At 35.2% G+C, this 16,738-nt stretch overlaps 1 long non-coding RNA gene across 1 annotated transcript in view; it reads right to left on the bottom strand.

Moving 5' to 3' along the window:
- The window catches only part of LOC141577722 (uncharacterized), a 556,628-nt gene that overhangs the window by 267,323 nt on the left and 272,567 nt on the right, over positions 1-16,738 (bottom strand). The window contains exon 3 of the long non-coding RNA XR_012507068.1: positions 4,528-4,586. This is a non-coding gene — a long non-coding RNA (uncharacterized LOC141577722). The remainder of the gene's footprint in view (positions 1-4,527; positions 4,587-16,738) is intronic.

Here is a 16,738-nt window from a genome sequence, read left to right as displayed (position 1 = left end):
ACCATGAATTTCTTGTTCCCCTATTTTTACCTCCATCTTGCTCTCATCATCATAGTCAATCTCACATGCAAGTGATAGATTCAGTAGGAAAGATACTCTGATGTTATGAAACATTATACATCATATCCCTAGGAAGTCCCTCTTTTTACATATTTTCGCATCTCTCAATTCTGTAAGGCAGAATCATGCAATCTTGATTTTGCCTGCAAAATATCAACAGATTCCTGACAGTTATAATTAGAAACAGAATGTGAGTCAAGGGTTCACGGTAATTGATTTCTGTGCCAGAAAAGTGGATCACACACTGAGAAGTAGGTCTACCTGGAATCATTTGGAAAGCACTTAACATTTTGCCTCTAAAACTGGCAGATTTGTTCAAAATTTCACTGTTTATTTATTCAAAATTTCCCTTTGCCACATTTTTTTTTTGTGTGCAGTTTGTGGATTGTGGTGGGAATAACCCCTTTAGGCTAGGAACCAGGATTCTAGGATGCTCCCTACCTTACTGATTTTGTGATATTCTGCAGAGTTGTTCTGAATATCTAGTGAAGCAAAGTAAATAAAACTATCCCGAAATTGTAAAGGCTTAAATAAATAAAAGTTCTTATACTATTATTACTACAGATTCCATAACTTCCTATGTTGGTGGAACTTCGGAGAAGGCTGTTAGAAATGGCTATTTTTAGAAACTTTTTGAAGCACCCAGATCTTCCTATTATCTGGTTACTGTTTACAACAGCCATTCACGGGTAAGCCAGCAGTTTTCACAAGAAACTAACTCAGAAAAGTGTTAGAAAATAACCAAAGGGCACATCCAGGTTTTATCTGACCTAAAGCTTAGAGTTTAGAGACCTTTTTTAGAAAAATAATATAAGGACTTACCCGCTCCACCCACGTAGAGAAGCAATGCTGAGGTGCTAACTTAGTATGGCTAAGAGTGAGGAAAGAAGTAGGAGGGGGAACTTCTAGGGAGACGGTTCTCTGTGGTTGGCACAGTGTGGTCCCAAACAGCAGCAGCAGCATCTGGGAACTTATTAGAAATATGAATTCTCAGGTCCCACCCTAGAGCTCCTGAATCAGAAACTGTTTTAACAAGCCCTCCAGGTGATTTTGATGCACAATAAACTTTGAAACCACTGACTTAGGGGAAAAAAAAGAACACAAAATCACAAATGCATAATTTCGTAAAAAATGAACATACACTTAGAACAAAGAAAGAAATCACAATAAATCACAATTTTTAAAAGGCTGACACATACATCAAACATACAAATTCCAGGAAAATAATAAAAATTTAATCAATGCCTGACACACAATCTAAAGACTTCTTCCGAAAATTTTTGGCTCAGACGCTTTTATTACCTTTTCATATAACCACAATTTTGTGACACCGTTTTCCACAGAGAAAGCATAATGACTATTCACTCTTTTCTCTAGAGTAGCTGATTGAAATACGGTTTTCATTATTGATAATTGAAATGTATAAAACATGGTTCTGCACACTTAGATGTACTATTTTTGCTACTTCAGGTTTGTGCTTTCATACTAGGAATTCTAATAAACTCCTTGATCTCTTTAAAATATTATATGTGTAGTACATTTGTAATTGTGTGTATTCATCATTGAGTACATTTCTGACAGGAGGGAACTTCTGCTTTGACCTGATGTCAGTAAGAATTGCATCTTCTGCTTACAATTTCACACATCAGCATTTTGGAGAAATTGACCACAGATAACTTCCACCTCTGTACATTTCCACCCTTGTTTCTCCTTGTCTGCCCTCATATGTCTTGTGATGGGTTCTGTGGGACCTGATCACATCAAGATATGACCTTCCCCTTGCACATTTCTGACATGACATCAAGCAAGTTGGCACAGTGGGAAACTTCTAGAAGCAAGTCCTACTTTGAGTCATGGGTGTGACTGGATACGTCATAAATGTATCTCTTATACTACAAACAACAAAAATATATCTACTCAAATGAAATGTATTCCTGACTCTACTTCCCTCACCTAGATCCCCAAAATTCCCACACAAACACTGTCATACTGAAGGGATAGAGTTAGGATCCTCATGGAAGGAGACAGCATTCTTGACAGAGAGTACTCAAAATGCCATTTTTTGCAAATATTTTAAAACCATATGCCATATGAATGCTCTGCTCAGGCCATCTCTGGTCCTTGGAAGCAGCCCAAGCAATACAGGCTCTAAAGTTTAAGCTCAATTAGCTTCCTGCTAAGTCTGCTTCTGAATCAATGATACATGAAACCAAGGAACAAATATTGACTTTATTGGCTTTTCCAAGTGTATCATAGGAGAAGAATGGCAAGTGTAGATTAGTGATGGTCAAATTATACTTCTTCAAGCTTGATCAAGGATTAGGGTATGAGGTCAGGCAGATTCAACAAAAAGAAGTTTTAACCAGGTAAATAGGATGACAGAGTCAAAATTCTTATGGAGATACAGGGAGTATCACACACAGGAGATAGGAGTCAGAAGACAAGGATCAGAGTTCAGGATCACTAATTGAAACTACAGAAACTACCTAGGGATGCCTTCTCCACTGAACCCTGGTTTTCTGCTAACACCTGGACACAGCCAAAGACATTCAATATAAAAATCTGTCCGCTCCAGAAATATAAAAGGGAAGACACACTGGTGTTACAGTGGTTAAACAATGACATCAATCTCTAGTCACTCTGGTTTGTTTGATACTCCAGTGGCTTTACGAGGAGTTTCTTTCAAATGAGTTACTCCATGAATAAGTCACCCAGCTGAGGAGGTTCTATGTCATTATTGCCTGAATGAGGCTACTGGTAATGGTACTGACTTATGCTAAAATTTTCTAAACATTTTCTTTTAGGACTATCAGGCTTTTTAGAGCTTGGGAATTTAGTCACTTGGGAGGGAGGAAATATCAGAGAGAATCATTTATTACCAGAAAATAAACAATCTCCCCTAACCACACCCCCCAAAAAGCATGCCACATTTCCAGAAAAACATCACTGCACTCCTTGAATTTCACATCAGCTCTTGGAAGGGAATACCAGAGTGACCGTTAGATTAGAAGTTTAACACTTAACATAGGTAGTCTAACTGCTGTTCTAGAAATTTCTAGAAATGTCTCTTTCCTGGGAAAACTACAAAAATTCACAAGGCTCAGGTAGGAGTCAGACAGCATCCTGAACTATATCTTCCAAAACAATGTTGCCCAAAGGGTGATCACAGTCTGCCTGTATTGGAATTCCTAAGGGTGCTTGTTTAAAATGCAGAAGCACTAGCTCACAAAGAGACTTAAGGAAATGGAAACTCTGCATATGTTTCCCACAAATATGCGTGGCCAACAAGCACCCTAGTGAATTCTTATAACCATTTTACGAACTCCTGAAAGTGGTAGAAGTTGCCATCAAGAAGTGGGGATGGATTTAATGGGGGGTCCTTAGCCACCATCAAGACAATTCAAAGAACTCCCTCAAGTCATAAGGCCAGAGTCTCAGAGAATCTCAAAGTGAGGACTCTTGCACATTTGAATTCTCGCATCCCTCCTTCCCGAGCTATTCCTGCTGAAGATGAATGCCTTCCTCATTAGAACACCAATTTAACTTTGCTGTTTCCCATTACTGCTCCCTGGCCTTTCATTCTTGATGATTTTTTTCCAATGTAACTTCATTTTGGGTGTTCAATGGCCCTCCTGATCTTTCTGGACTCACAGGATTGAATGGAATCTCAAATCCAACCAATGCTTTAATTCTTTCTGTGATATTCCTTAAATGTTACCATGTGATTTGAGCTTGATTGACAATGGAAAAGAAACTCTGGGGCCACCTATTCCATTTTTAGACACTGCTAATCATCAGAACCATCACCCTTATCAGGAATCAAACTATGTCTCTCTATAATTAGCACCATGGGTCACAGGTCTGCCTTCCTGCCTTCCAGAAATACACTTCTGGCAATTGAGTTTCTCTTCCACATGACAGCTTTGGCTCCATGCTAACTGATGTGTATTTAGCTTTGAATGTTTTGTATTGTATCCAGGATTAAGGTATTCTGTGACTGTGAAATGGGAATTTACAGTCTCAATTGCCATTCCTGTGATAATATCTTCATAGCTACACTCTCATTAGATAAAAATGCCACAACTGTCCTCAGAAGAATAATCTGTTTCTAGAATAAATGAGTCAAAAGCCTGGGGCAACTTTTTCTGTTCTTTTCAGTAGTGGTTCTCAAACCAGGGCAATCTTCTTCCCCATCCCTACCCTGACTACAGGGAACATTTGGCAATGTCTAGAGATGTTGATAGTTGTCACACTTGGGATAGTGGTGCTACTGCCATTTAGTGGACAGATGCCAAAGATAGCACTAAACATCCTACAATGCTCAGAACAGCTCCCGACCCTCCCCACAATCCTCACAACAAAGGATTATCCAGACTGAAATGTCAAGTGTTGAGATTCAGAAACCTTTGTGAGAGAAATCTCAAAGTCAACATAGAAAAATATATATAGTGATTCCTTGCTACTCACTCTTTCTGGAGATTCCTCTCAAAACAGCCGAAATTCTTACATTTCGTGTCACCTTTCACCTGGAAAATTGTTAATATATTTTTACAAGTTAGGACCATCACTGACAATATTATCAGTCACTTAGAAATTTATCTTAGCAGAAAAGGAGAAATGCTGGCTATTTGGACATATTTTATTGTATGTTTTGCCTACACATAGTCTCTAATGAGCCTGAGAGAATCAATAAACTTCAACTTCTAAAATAAAACAAATGCCAGCTCAGGAGAGCCTGGCACTGAGGTAAGATATTCACAATCAGCCTTCTGTAAACTATCTTTAACTCTACTCCAATAAAATAAACATTAATATAAATACATTCAAGTTACGTATTAAGAAAAGGTGCAGCCAAATATATATATAACTGAATCACTATGCTGTACACCAGAAACTAACACAATATTGTAAATCAACTCTATTTCAATTAAAACAAGAAAAGGTGAAGCCAAAAGTAATTTTTAAACATTATTCATTTGCATTTTATAATCCTTTATGAGGTACTTAATGTGTGCCAGGCACTGGGTCAGATGCTAATATAAAGATAGGGAAGACATGATCCCTAACTCTCACAAAAATCTGCGGAGGGAGACAGATAAGTAAACTGTTTTCTCAGAGCTGCTGACCTTCCTTCTTGTTTCATCAATCAATCAATCAATCAATCAATCAATCAGAAGAGCTCTTCTTCATCCTCTCCACCAGATGTGCCAATCCACAAGCATCTGTAACCCTGCATGCGCTGCCTCCACACTGATTCAATGTATACTCTGTCCATGTTCTATATGGGCCAACTTCTCTCACACACTGGGTCCCAGCTCTACCTAATCAAGGACTTTTCTCATGCAATTATCTCCTCTCTCTTTTCCCTCATTACATCATCACTTCCTCCTCTTCTCTGTATCTTTGATATCATAAAAGCATGCTATAATATCGATCACAGCTAGACTCAGTCTCATCTCTCTACCCTCACCCCTTTCTATTTCACTCTCTTAGCTCAAACTCTCAGCATCATTTGATACAGTTCATCACTCTCTCTTCCTCCTCTTCTAAATCTTTTTTATTTTTAACTTGTAATTCAGTATACCATATTCTCCTGATTTTTTTCTTACTCAGGTGGTTGCTACCTCTCAGTCTTCTCTGCTGGAGCCTCTCCATCTCCCCAACCTTGAAATGCTATCGTGTCCCTTACTCTTACATGATTTCATCCATCCCAATGGCCTTCAACACATTCTATATGCTGATGACTCCCAGATTTCTATCTCCAGAATGAACCTCTCCTCGGAATCTTCATATTTTATTCTGATGCCTAATGGGCATTTCCATCCTAGTAAATCCATAACTGAGCTCTTAATTCATTCCTCTGCCCCTTGCCGAACATGCTCTTTCCCTAGAGATTCTTATCACAGCAGTTATTGCTGTAAAGCATCTCAAGTTAAAAAACCTTGACGTCACCCTTGGTTCTTCCCTGTTTCTTACAACTTTTCTTCCAATCCATCAAATGAATCCTGATAGAACTACATTTAAATAATATCCTGCCCCAACCTAATCCAAGTCATCTCCATCTGCCTCCTAGACTCATCACTTGAAGCCCCAAGAATTCTTCGGGTTTTTTCTGGTAAATCAACAGCCAGTTCTCCCCACAGTAACCAGAGAAAGTATTTTAAAATGGAAATTATGTCATGCCACCAAGCTCCTGGACACCCTGATGTAGTTTTCTGACACACAGAATAAAGTCCTAAATTTCTACTGCGGCCTATTAGATCCTACCTTACCTGGTTTCAGATAAATTGTCACTCCCATTTCCTACCATTTTTCTGCTTGCTCATGACACTTTGTTGGCCTCTTTGCAAGTCTCCAACACTCTCCTACCTTAGACTCTTTATATTTACTGGAACTACTTCTTGAAACAATCTTCCCCCAGGTAATCACATGGCTCATCCCCTCCCTACATAAATGCCCTGCCCGAGTATGGTTTCCTAAAAAACAACCCTCTCTAATAGTAACAACTCTTCTCTAGCCCCATATCTTGCTATAATTTTCTTTTTAGCATTTATCACTACCTTATTTTATATTCTAATTTACTTATTTATATATCTAATTTACTTATTTACATATTTCCTGTTTATTCCACTATCATATAAATGTCATAACGAAAGGATTTTTGTTTTATTCTCAGATCTATTCCCAGGGTCAAGAACTGTGCTTGGAGTATTATAGGCACTCAAATATTTACTTGACTACAGAATGAACTAGTCTCCATATTCAGGCAGGTATCACCTAGAAATGCAATCTTAACTTTTGTAAACTTTACTCATTTCACTTATTTACCAATCTTATACTTTGGAAGCAGTATACTATTCCTATGTTGTTTATAGTTTACTGAAAACAAGCATTCATTTGTAATACCTGGTGTAATATTTGGTCACATTTAACCTGATGTAGGATCAAACAACATATGACACAATGAATACAATACCACAGCACATCAATTAAGTACAAATAAATGATTAAAATAACAACCAGTATATCATATTATTAAAAATTATCTAATATAATTTGTAATGTTTTAAGTAATAAGCAAAAACATATTTACAAGAGTTTTTATTTTTTTGGCTGAAATAGAATGACTCCAAGATGTCATCTTAGAGAAGGGAGCAAGTTGAACTCTTCAAAGAGAATTGCAGTATATCTAATGACTTTAAACAACATTTGACACAAGAAGCATTATCTCTGTCTTTTCTGAATTAGGTTTTGATGTGTTCCCTGACATCTAGAATTTGAAGTTCTACAAGCTGACAACACTGCAACTTCACTTCCTCAAATAGCAAATAGAAACATATGTTTGAAAATTATGCTAATAACTGTGCAACCTAAAAAAAAATCTGACTAATGTTAGTGACTTGTAAGATGTGGAGATAAATAGACTGATGTTCCCACCATTCCCAGGTAGACTTTAATTGTCAAACTTCCAGAAGCACTAAAACTAAGGAGTGAAAAGTTGCTTGCCTCAATCTTTCTCAGAATAAAGATTCTGACACTTCTTATTTAGTATTAGAAAGGTAATTAAATATACTTAATACAGTATTGAAGCACTGGATTGACACGGAAGAGGAACTGGCTTCTAGTCTTTGCTCACCCACTGAGTAGCTGTATAGCCTTGAGCCTCAATTTCTTCATTCTTCTCATTAATTAATAACAGGGGAAAGTGAGATAAAATAATTCTACTTTGTGTCTTCTACTTGGGACCAATTTGCAATATAGATCACAAAGCCACTTAATAGCTGTCGAAGAGCTGAGATCTGAACTTGTATCAGTAAGGACAGGTAAGGTTATGCTGGGATAACAAACAACCTGCAAGTCTCAGTGGGTTAAAACAATAAAAGTCTATTTCTGATTCATACTACATGTCAGCAGGCATGATGCACTCTCGATGATCATTCAGAGATCCAGTTAACTGAATCACCATCTTGACATGTTTCCACAGTCACTGAGGGAGGAAGAAGGGAATGTGATACTTAAAGCTTCTGACTAGAAGTAGCACACATCACTTCTCCTGACATTTCATTGGTCAAAGTCACATGGATGCACTTGGCTTCAAATGGAGTGGAGAAGATAAAGCAGAATATTTTGGGGTAGCTCTAATAACTACAGGAACCAATCTGAGTAAAGAGACTACAGTGTTTATTTGTCTGGTGGAGGCTAGCTTCTTAGTAGTCCCTGCTGTACATCAGACCAGCAGTGCCTGTTTCTCTAGAAAATATGTGGATGGAAAAGAGAGGAAAAAAGATATAAACAAACAGATTATATTGAATGTAAGAACATTTTTGTGTCTTCTACATCAACACATGATATAAATCATATTTGTGACATAAAAATATATGTATTGTACATGATCCTATAACTTAATTTTAATTGAGTAGATTTATTGTCATGGCATTTAAACTGATAATCATGTCATGTGCAAAATAATTATTTTTTAATTTCGCTATCATAGATAACAATCAATAATAGAAACAAAAAAGTAAAAACAGCAAAATAATAATAGTATTTTATTTATTTTTTAGCTAAAAAATAAATGATAGTACATTGTATACAACATTCAAAAGCACAAAAATGTCTACAGTGAAGAGCACATCATTCTCATCTTTTCTCCAAGTCATCCAGTTCTTACTCCACAAAAACATCCATTTAATTTTTTTATTTTATCAAGGTAATTATAGTTTGTAACATTATACATTTCACGTGTACAACATTTTATTTCAACTTCTGTATATACTACTGCATGCTCACCACAAAAAGTTTAGTTTCCATCCACCACCATACAGTTGACCCTTTTACCCATTTTTCCCTCTCACCATCCCTCTTCCCCTCTGGTAAACGCCACTCTTTTCCATGTATCTACATGTTTGTTTTTGTTTGGTTTGTTCATTTTGTAAATTTTTTATATTCCATATGAGTGAAATCATATGGGATTTGTCTTTCTCCATCTGACTTACTTCACTTAGCATAATACCCTCAAGTTTCAATCATATTGTTGCAAATGGCAAGACTTCATCTTTTTTATTGCTGAGTAGTATCCATCCTATATATACCACATCTTCTTTATCCATTCATCCATCAATTGGTACTTAGGTTGTTTACATATCCTGGCTATTTTAAATTATGCTGCAATGAAAATACTCTTTTCAAATTAATGTTTTTGCATTCTTCAAATACCCAGAAGTGAAATAGCTGGATCCTATAGTACTTTTACTCTTAATTTTCGAAGAATTTCCATACTGTTTGCCATAAAGGGTGCACAACTTTAGATTCCCATCAGCAGTTTACAAGGGTACTCTTTTCCACATCCTCTCCAACATTTGCTATTTCCTGCTTTTTGGATAACAGCCATTCTAATGAGCACAAGGTAATATCTTATTGCAGTTTTGATTTGCATTTCCTAGATTATTAGTGATTTTGAACATCTTTGTATATGCCCATTGGCCATCTGCATGTCTTCTTTGGAAAAATGTCTATTCAGATTCCCTGTCCATTTTTAAACCAGGTTCTTTTTGTTGCTGATTTACATGAGTTTCTTACATATTTTGGATATTAACCCCTTACCAGAAATATGATTTGCACATCTTATCTTATTCAGTAGGTTGTCTTTTCATTTTGTTGATAGTTCCCCTCACTGTGCAGAAGCTTTTTAGTTTAATGAAGTCCAATTTGTTTATTTTTGCTTTTGTTTACCTTGCCTGAGGAAACATATACAGAAAAATATTGCTGAGACCAATGTCAAAGACCATATTGCCTATATTTTCCTCTAGGAATTTTGTGGTTTCAGATCTTGCATTCAAGTCTATAATCCATTTTGTGTTGATTTTTGTGTATTATGTAAGATAATGGTCTAGATTCTTTTTTTTTTTTGTATGTGTCTGCCCAGTTTTCCCAACACCATTTATTGAAGAGACTATCCTTTCTCCTTTGCATGTTTTTACTCCTTTGTCATAAATTAATTGTCCATAGATTTGTGGGTTTATTTCTGGGCTCTCAATTCTGTTCCACTGGTCTGTTTGTCTGTTTTTCTGCCAATATCATGCTGTTTTGACGACCATAGTTTTGTGGTATAATTTGAAATCAGAGAATGTGATACCATCAGCTTTGTTCAGGATCGCTTTGGTTATTCAGGGTCTTTTGTGGGTTCATATAAATTTAGGATTTTTTTGTTCTATTTCTATGAAAAATGTTATTGGGATTTTGATAGGAATTGCATTAATCTATAGATCGCTTTAGGTTGTAATGGCATTTCAACATTGTTAATTCTTCCAACCATGGGCATGAAATATTTTTCCATTTCTTTGTGTCTTCAATTTTTTCAGCAATGTCCTATTGTTTTCAATATACAGATCTTTCACATTCTTCATTAAATTTATTCCTCTGTATTTTATTCATTTTTGTTGCAAATTGTAAATGGAATTATTTTCTTAGTTTCTCTTTCTGCTAGATAATTGTTAGTGTATAGAAATGTACAAGATTTTTGTATGTTGATTTTGTAACCTGCAGTTTTACTACAATGATCTCCAAAAAACTCCTTTTTCAGAAAATTAATTTGAACAATAGGAAAGTTTCAAAATTCTGAGTTTCAGAGTTTCAAAACTGAAAATTAACCAATGGCTTGCAATAATCCAAGGAACCATTCATTCAGGAAAACTGGCTGAATCTTGGTAAAAAGCAGTGAGCTTTGTGGTGTTTTAACTTTCTATTCCCATCTGATCTTACCACCTCTGTGAAATCCTCGAAAACCAACAGCCTTGCAATCTACTGTGAAAGCCATCAGCTTAGCATAATGGATTTAGAGCTCCCCATGAAGTCCCATTTCCAGACAATTATTGTTAGTTGATCTGTCTGACAGCTCCCTGAAGACCACCACTCTTAGAACTTGTATTTATTTGACCTGACTCAGAACTTGCTCAGTGAGAGCAGACCTTTATTTGAAAGTATTTGTCTAAAATGATTAGGAGCAATTCTTCAATGCTGCAGCTGTCTTAGGCAGTGATAACAGTTGGGGAAAACAAGAGACTGACCAGAAAAAATAAAAGGAAAAATTAGAGATTAGATGTCTGTAAGGGGCTTTGAAAAGTTCTGACATATTCCTGGATACTTAGAAGGTGACCCACATATGCAGGGCTATACTCAAGAAAAGACTGTACTCAGGGCTGTGTGAGTGCTGAGGAAAGACTTGAAAAGGTCCTCAACTCTCATCTACAGCTCTGCATAATCAGGAAGTGAAAGTTAAGACATAGTGCAAATTGCCAGAGCATTGAAAGTATGTCTCAACATGCACACAAGGCTGCTTATCAAAGACTGGGAGAATTACTGATTCAATATATTTAAGAAAATCTCTAACCAATCATCAGCTGGCCACTGAATCACCTAAACAGAGATGTCAGTGGCTTCATATAACAAAGAGTACAGAATTAGTCCTGGAAAAACAGAAAAACAACAAAACTTTGTAAAGGGGGGAGGGGAGAATCGAGATTTCGAGAGTAACCACATATTATTGAAGATGTCCAGTTTTCAACAAAAGATCATGAGACATGAAATGAAACAGTAAAGCATGTCAGTTAACACAGGAGAAGTGGTCTTCACTAAAATTAAAAACTTCTGCTCTGTAAGAAAACTGAGAATGAGAAGACAAGTCACAGACTGAGACAAAACATGTGCAAAAGGTGCACTTGACAAAGGACAGTTATCCAAAATATACAAAGGACTCAACTATAAGAAAACAAACAGCCCAATTAAAAAATGGACCAAAGGCATTAACAACTCACCAAAGTTACAGATGGAAAATAAGCATATGATAAGATGTTCCAGTTCCACATCATATGTCATCAGGAAAATGCAAATTAAAACAACGAGTTACTAATACTTATTAGAATGGTCAAAATCCAGAACACTGGCAACACTAAATGTTGGCAAGGATTTGGAGCAGTGGGAATTGTCATTCACTGCTGGTAGGAATGCAAAATGGTACAGCCACTTTGGACGACACTTTGGTGCTTTGTTCCAGAACTAAACGTACTTCTACCATGGGATCCAACAGTTACATTCCCTGGTATTTACCCAAAGAATAGGAAAACTTACGTCCACACAAAAAACTATACACAGATGATTAAAGCAGTTTTATTTTTAACTGCCAGAACTTAAAAGTAACCAAGATATCCTTCAGTAGGTGAACAGCTAAACAAAGTATGGTACATCCAAATGACAGAATATTATTGAGCGCTAAAATGAAATGACCATTAATCCATGGAAAGACATGAAAGAAACTTAAAATGAATATTACCAAGTAAAAGAAGACAGTTTGAAAAGGTTATATGCTGTATGATCTAGAAATGGCAAAACTACGGAGAAAATAAAAATATCAGTGGTTGCTGGTGGTGGAACAAGGGGATAAATATACAGAACACAGAGACTTTCAGGGGAATGAATATACTCTATGTGGTTATAATGATGATATATGTCAATATACATTTGTCAAAATCCATATTATATATAATACTGAGAGTTAAATTTAAGATAAATTATGGACTTTAAGTGATTATAATGTGTTAATGTGGTTTTATCCTTGGTAACAAATGTACCATTCTGATGACTCTGGTGTTGATAATAGGGATGGTTATACGTGTGTACAGGCAGTGGTTATAGGGAAAATTTCTGTACCTTCCTCTCAATTATGTTATGAACCTAAAACTACTTTAAAAGAAGTCTTAAAAATACTTACTATAAAACTATATTCTGAATATACCTTGATAAAAAAAAAGCTATAGTAATCAGGATAGTGTTGTACTGGCTTGAGAACAGACATATAGATCAATGAAATGGAATTGAGAGTGCAGATATAAACCCTTACATTTATGGTCAATTGATTTTTGAAAAAAAGTGCAAAAATAATTCAATGGGTAATGAATTTGTCTTTTTAAGAATTAATGCTGGAACAGCTAGATATCCAGATGCAAACTAATAAAATTGGACCCCCACCTTATATCACATATAAAAGTTAACTCAAAATGAACCAACCTAAATGCAGAAGTGGGTAACACTTTTAAGAGAAAAACACAAAAAAACTTTGTGATCTTGGATTTGACAATGTGAACCTTAGATATGACTCCAAAAGCTCAAGCAGTAAGGTAAAATTGTAGTTAACCCTTGAACAATTCAACACAGTCTTGAACTGTGTGGGTTCACTTATATACAGATAAATCTCAATAGCAAACACTACAATACCACACAGTCTATGCTTTGTTGAATCCAAGAATGAGGAGGGACCACAGATACAGAGGACCAGATATAAGTTAAACAAACATTAACCCTTGCATTGTCCAAGGGTAAACTAGATAAACTGAACTTCATCAAAAGTAAAAACTTTTATCAGGGATGCAAGACCAGTTCAACATCCACAAATCAATGTGGTACAGAACATTAACAAAATGAAGGATAAAAATCCTATGATCTTCTCAAGGAGAAAAGGCATTTGACAAAATTCAATGTAACATTCATGATTAAAAAAAAAAACTCTCAACAAATTGAGTATAGAAGGAATGTAGCTCAATATAATAAAGACCATATACAAAAAGCTGATACTCAATGGTGAAGAGCTGAAAGTTTTCCCCTAAGGTCAGGAAAAAGACAAGACTGCTCACTCTCACCAATTTTATTCAACATAGTCTAGAAGTATAGCCAGAGCAATTATGCAAGAAAATAAAAGGCATCCAAATTGGAAAGGAGGAAGTAAAACTGTTTCTATTTGCAAATGACATGATACTATAAATAGAAAAGCCTGAAGACTCCACCGAACAGAATTAGTAAATTCAGTAAAGTTGCAGATTATAAAATCAGTATACAAAAAATCAGTTGCATTTGTATAAACTAATAACAAACTATCAGAAAGAGAAGTTTAAAAAAATCCCATTTACAATTGCATCAAAATAAATAAATTCCTAGACCAAGGAGGTAAAAAATCTGTACACTGAAAACTAAATGACACTGATGAAAGAACCTGAAGATGACAGAAATAAATGGAAAAATATTCTGCGTTAATGGGTTGGAAGAATTAATATTGTTAAAATGTCGATACTACCCAAAGAAATCTGAAGAGTCAATGCAATTCCTATCAAAATTTCAGTGGCATTTTCATAGAAATAGAACAATCAATCATAAAATTTGTATGGACACAAAAGACCCTGAATAGCCAAAGCAATTTTGAGACAGAACAACAAAACTGGAGACATTACGCTTTCCCATTTCAAACTACATTGCAAAGCTATAGTAATCAAAACAGTATATATTGGCATAAAAACAGACACATAGATGAATTTAACAGAACAGAAAATCCATAAATAAACTGACACATAAACAATCAATTAATTTGTGAGAAAAGACACAAGAGTATTCAATGGGTAAAGGAAAGCCTCTTCCATAAATGATGCTGGGAAAACTGGTCACATACAAAAGAATGAAATTGGACTGCAGTCTTACACTATACACAGAAATCAACTCAAAATGGATTAAATACTTGAATGTAAGACCTGAAAGCACAAAACTCCTAGAAGAAAACAAGGGGAGTAAGCAGCTTGACATCAGTCTTGGTGATCATTTTTTTGGATTTGACACCAAAAGGAAAGGCAACAAAAGCAAAAATAATCAAATGGGACTACATCAAACTAAAAAGCTTCTGCACAGCTAAAGAAACCAATAAAAGGAAAAGGAAACCTATGAAATGGGATAAAATATTTGCAAATAATATATCTGATAAGGGGTTAATGTTCAAAATATATAAAGGACTCATATAACTCAACAGAAACAAACAACTTGATTTAAAAATAGGCAGAGGATGTGAACAGACATTTTTCCACAGAAGTTATACAGATGGCCAACTGGCACATGAAAAGATGTTCAGCATCACTAATTACTAGGGAAATGCAAATCAAAACCACAATGAGACATCATTTCACACCTGTTAGAATGGTTATTATCAAAAAGACAAGAGAATGCATGCTGGCAAGGATGTGGAAAAAAGGGAAGCATCCGGCACAGTTGGTGGGAATGTAAATTGGTGTAGCCACTATGGCAAACAGTATGGAGATTCCTCAAAAAATTAAAAATAGAACTATTATATAATCCAGACATTTCACTTCTGGGTATTTACCTGAAAGAAACAATTATCTTCAAAACATATCTGTACCTCCATGTTCACTGCAGTATTATTTACAATAGCCAGGACATAAAACAACCTAAATGTCCACTGATGGATGAATGGATAATGAAAATGTGATATGTACATCTCACATTTATATATACACATATTATTCAGCCATTAAAAAAAGGAAATCTTGCCATTTGTGACAACATGAATGGACCATGAGGGCACTGTGCTAAGCAAATTAAGTCAGACGAGAAGAAAATATTGTATGATCTGACTTATTTGTGGAATCTAAAAAAAGAAATCAAACTCGTAGGTATAGAGAAAAGATTGGTGGCTGCCAGAGGTAGGGGTGGGGGGCAAAATGAGTGAAAGGGAGCAAAAGATCCAAATTTCCAGTTATAGGATACATATACAGCATAAGGAATATAGCCAATATTTTATAACTATAAATAGAGTATAACCTTTAAAAATTGTGAAGCACTATGTTGTACACCTGAAATTTATATAATATTATACAACTATATCTCAATATTTTTAATTAACAAAACCATTATTGCTTTTCATTTGCCTCTCAGAGAGTATTAAAGATAATGAATTATTGTATTTAAAAAAAAACTTTTGTGCTTCAAAAAATATATTCCACACACTGGGAGTTTGAAATTTGTAGATACTGACAGGCATATGTAGAATAGATAAACAAGATTACACTGTACAGCACAGGGAAATATATACAAGATCTTGTGGTAGCTCACAGCAAAAAAAAAAAATGCAACAATATATGTATGTTCATGTATAAATGAAAAATTGTGCTGTACATTGGAAATTGACACAACATTGTAAAATGACTATAACTGAATTAAAAAAAAATCTTCAAGTAAGTGGGGGAAAAAACTATATCTGATAAAGGACACCAGATAAATCATACACCTGAGAATGGATTTGTATTTATAAAATATAAAGAATTCTTACAATAATAAAAAAAAATTAAAAATAGGAAAAAAGATGTGAATAGACATTTCTCCAAAGTAGATAGAAAAGTGGTCACTAAGCATGTGAAAAAAATGTTCAGCATCATTAATCACTTGGGAAATGCAAACAGAAACACAATGAGATACAACTTCACACTCAGTAGGATGGCTAACTTGCAAAAGACAGAAAATACACAGTGTTTGCTAGGATGAGGAGAAATTGTAACCCTCAATACATTGCTATAAATGTAAACTGGTACAGCTGGTTTGGAAAACAGTTTGGCAGTTAAGTTAAAATGTTGAATGAAAAGTAACTTAATGACCTAGCAATTTCATTCATAGGTATATATATTCAAGAGAACTTAAAAACATGTCCACACAAAAAATCTGTACATGAATGTTATAACAACATTATTCACAATAGCCAAAAGGAGGAACTGACCCAAATGCCTGTCAACTGGTGAATCGCTAAACAAAATGGTATATATAGAAATATGATATCATTCAGTCATAAAAATAAATG

The sequence above is a fragment of the Camelus bactrianus genome, chromosome 5 (genome assembly GCF_048773025.1).
Source record: "Camelus bactrianus isolate YW-2024 breed Bactrian camel chromosome 5, ASM4877302v1, whole genome shotgun sequence".
Classification (NCBI taxonomy): domain Eukaryota; kingdom Metazoa; phylum Chordata; class Mammalia; order Artiodactyla; family Camelidae; genus Camelus; species Camelus bactrianus.
Note: the sequence above shows the minus strand (reverse complement) of the source record. Positions and strands in the feature narration are given on the sequence as shown.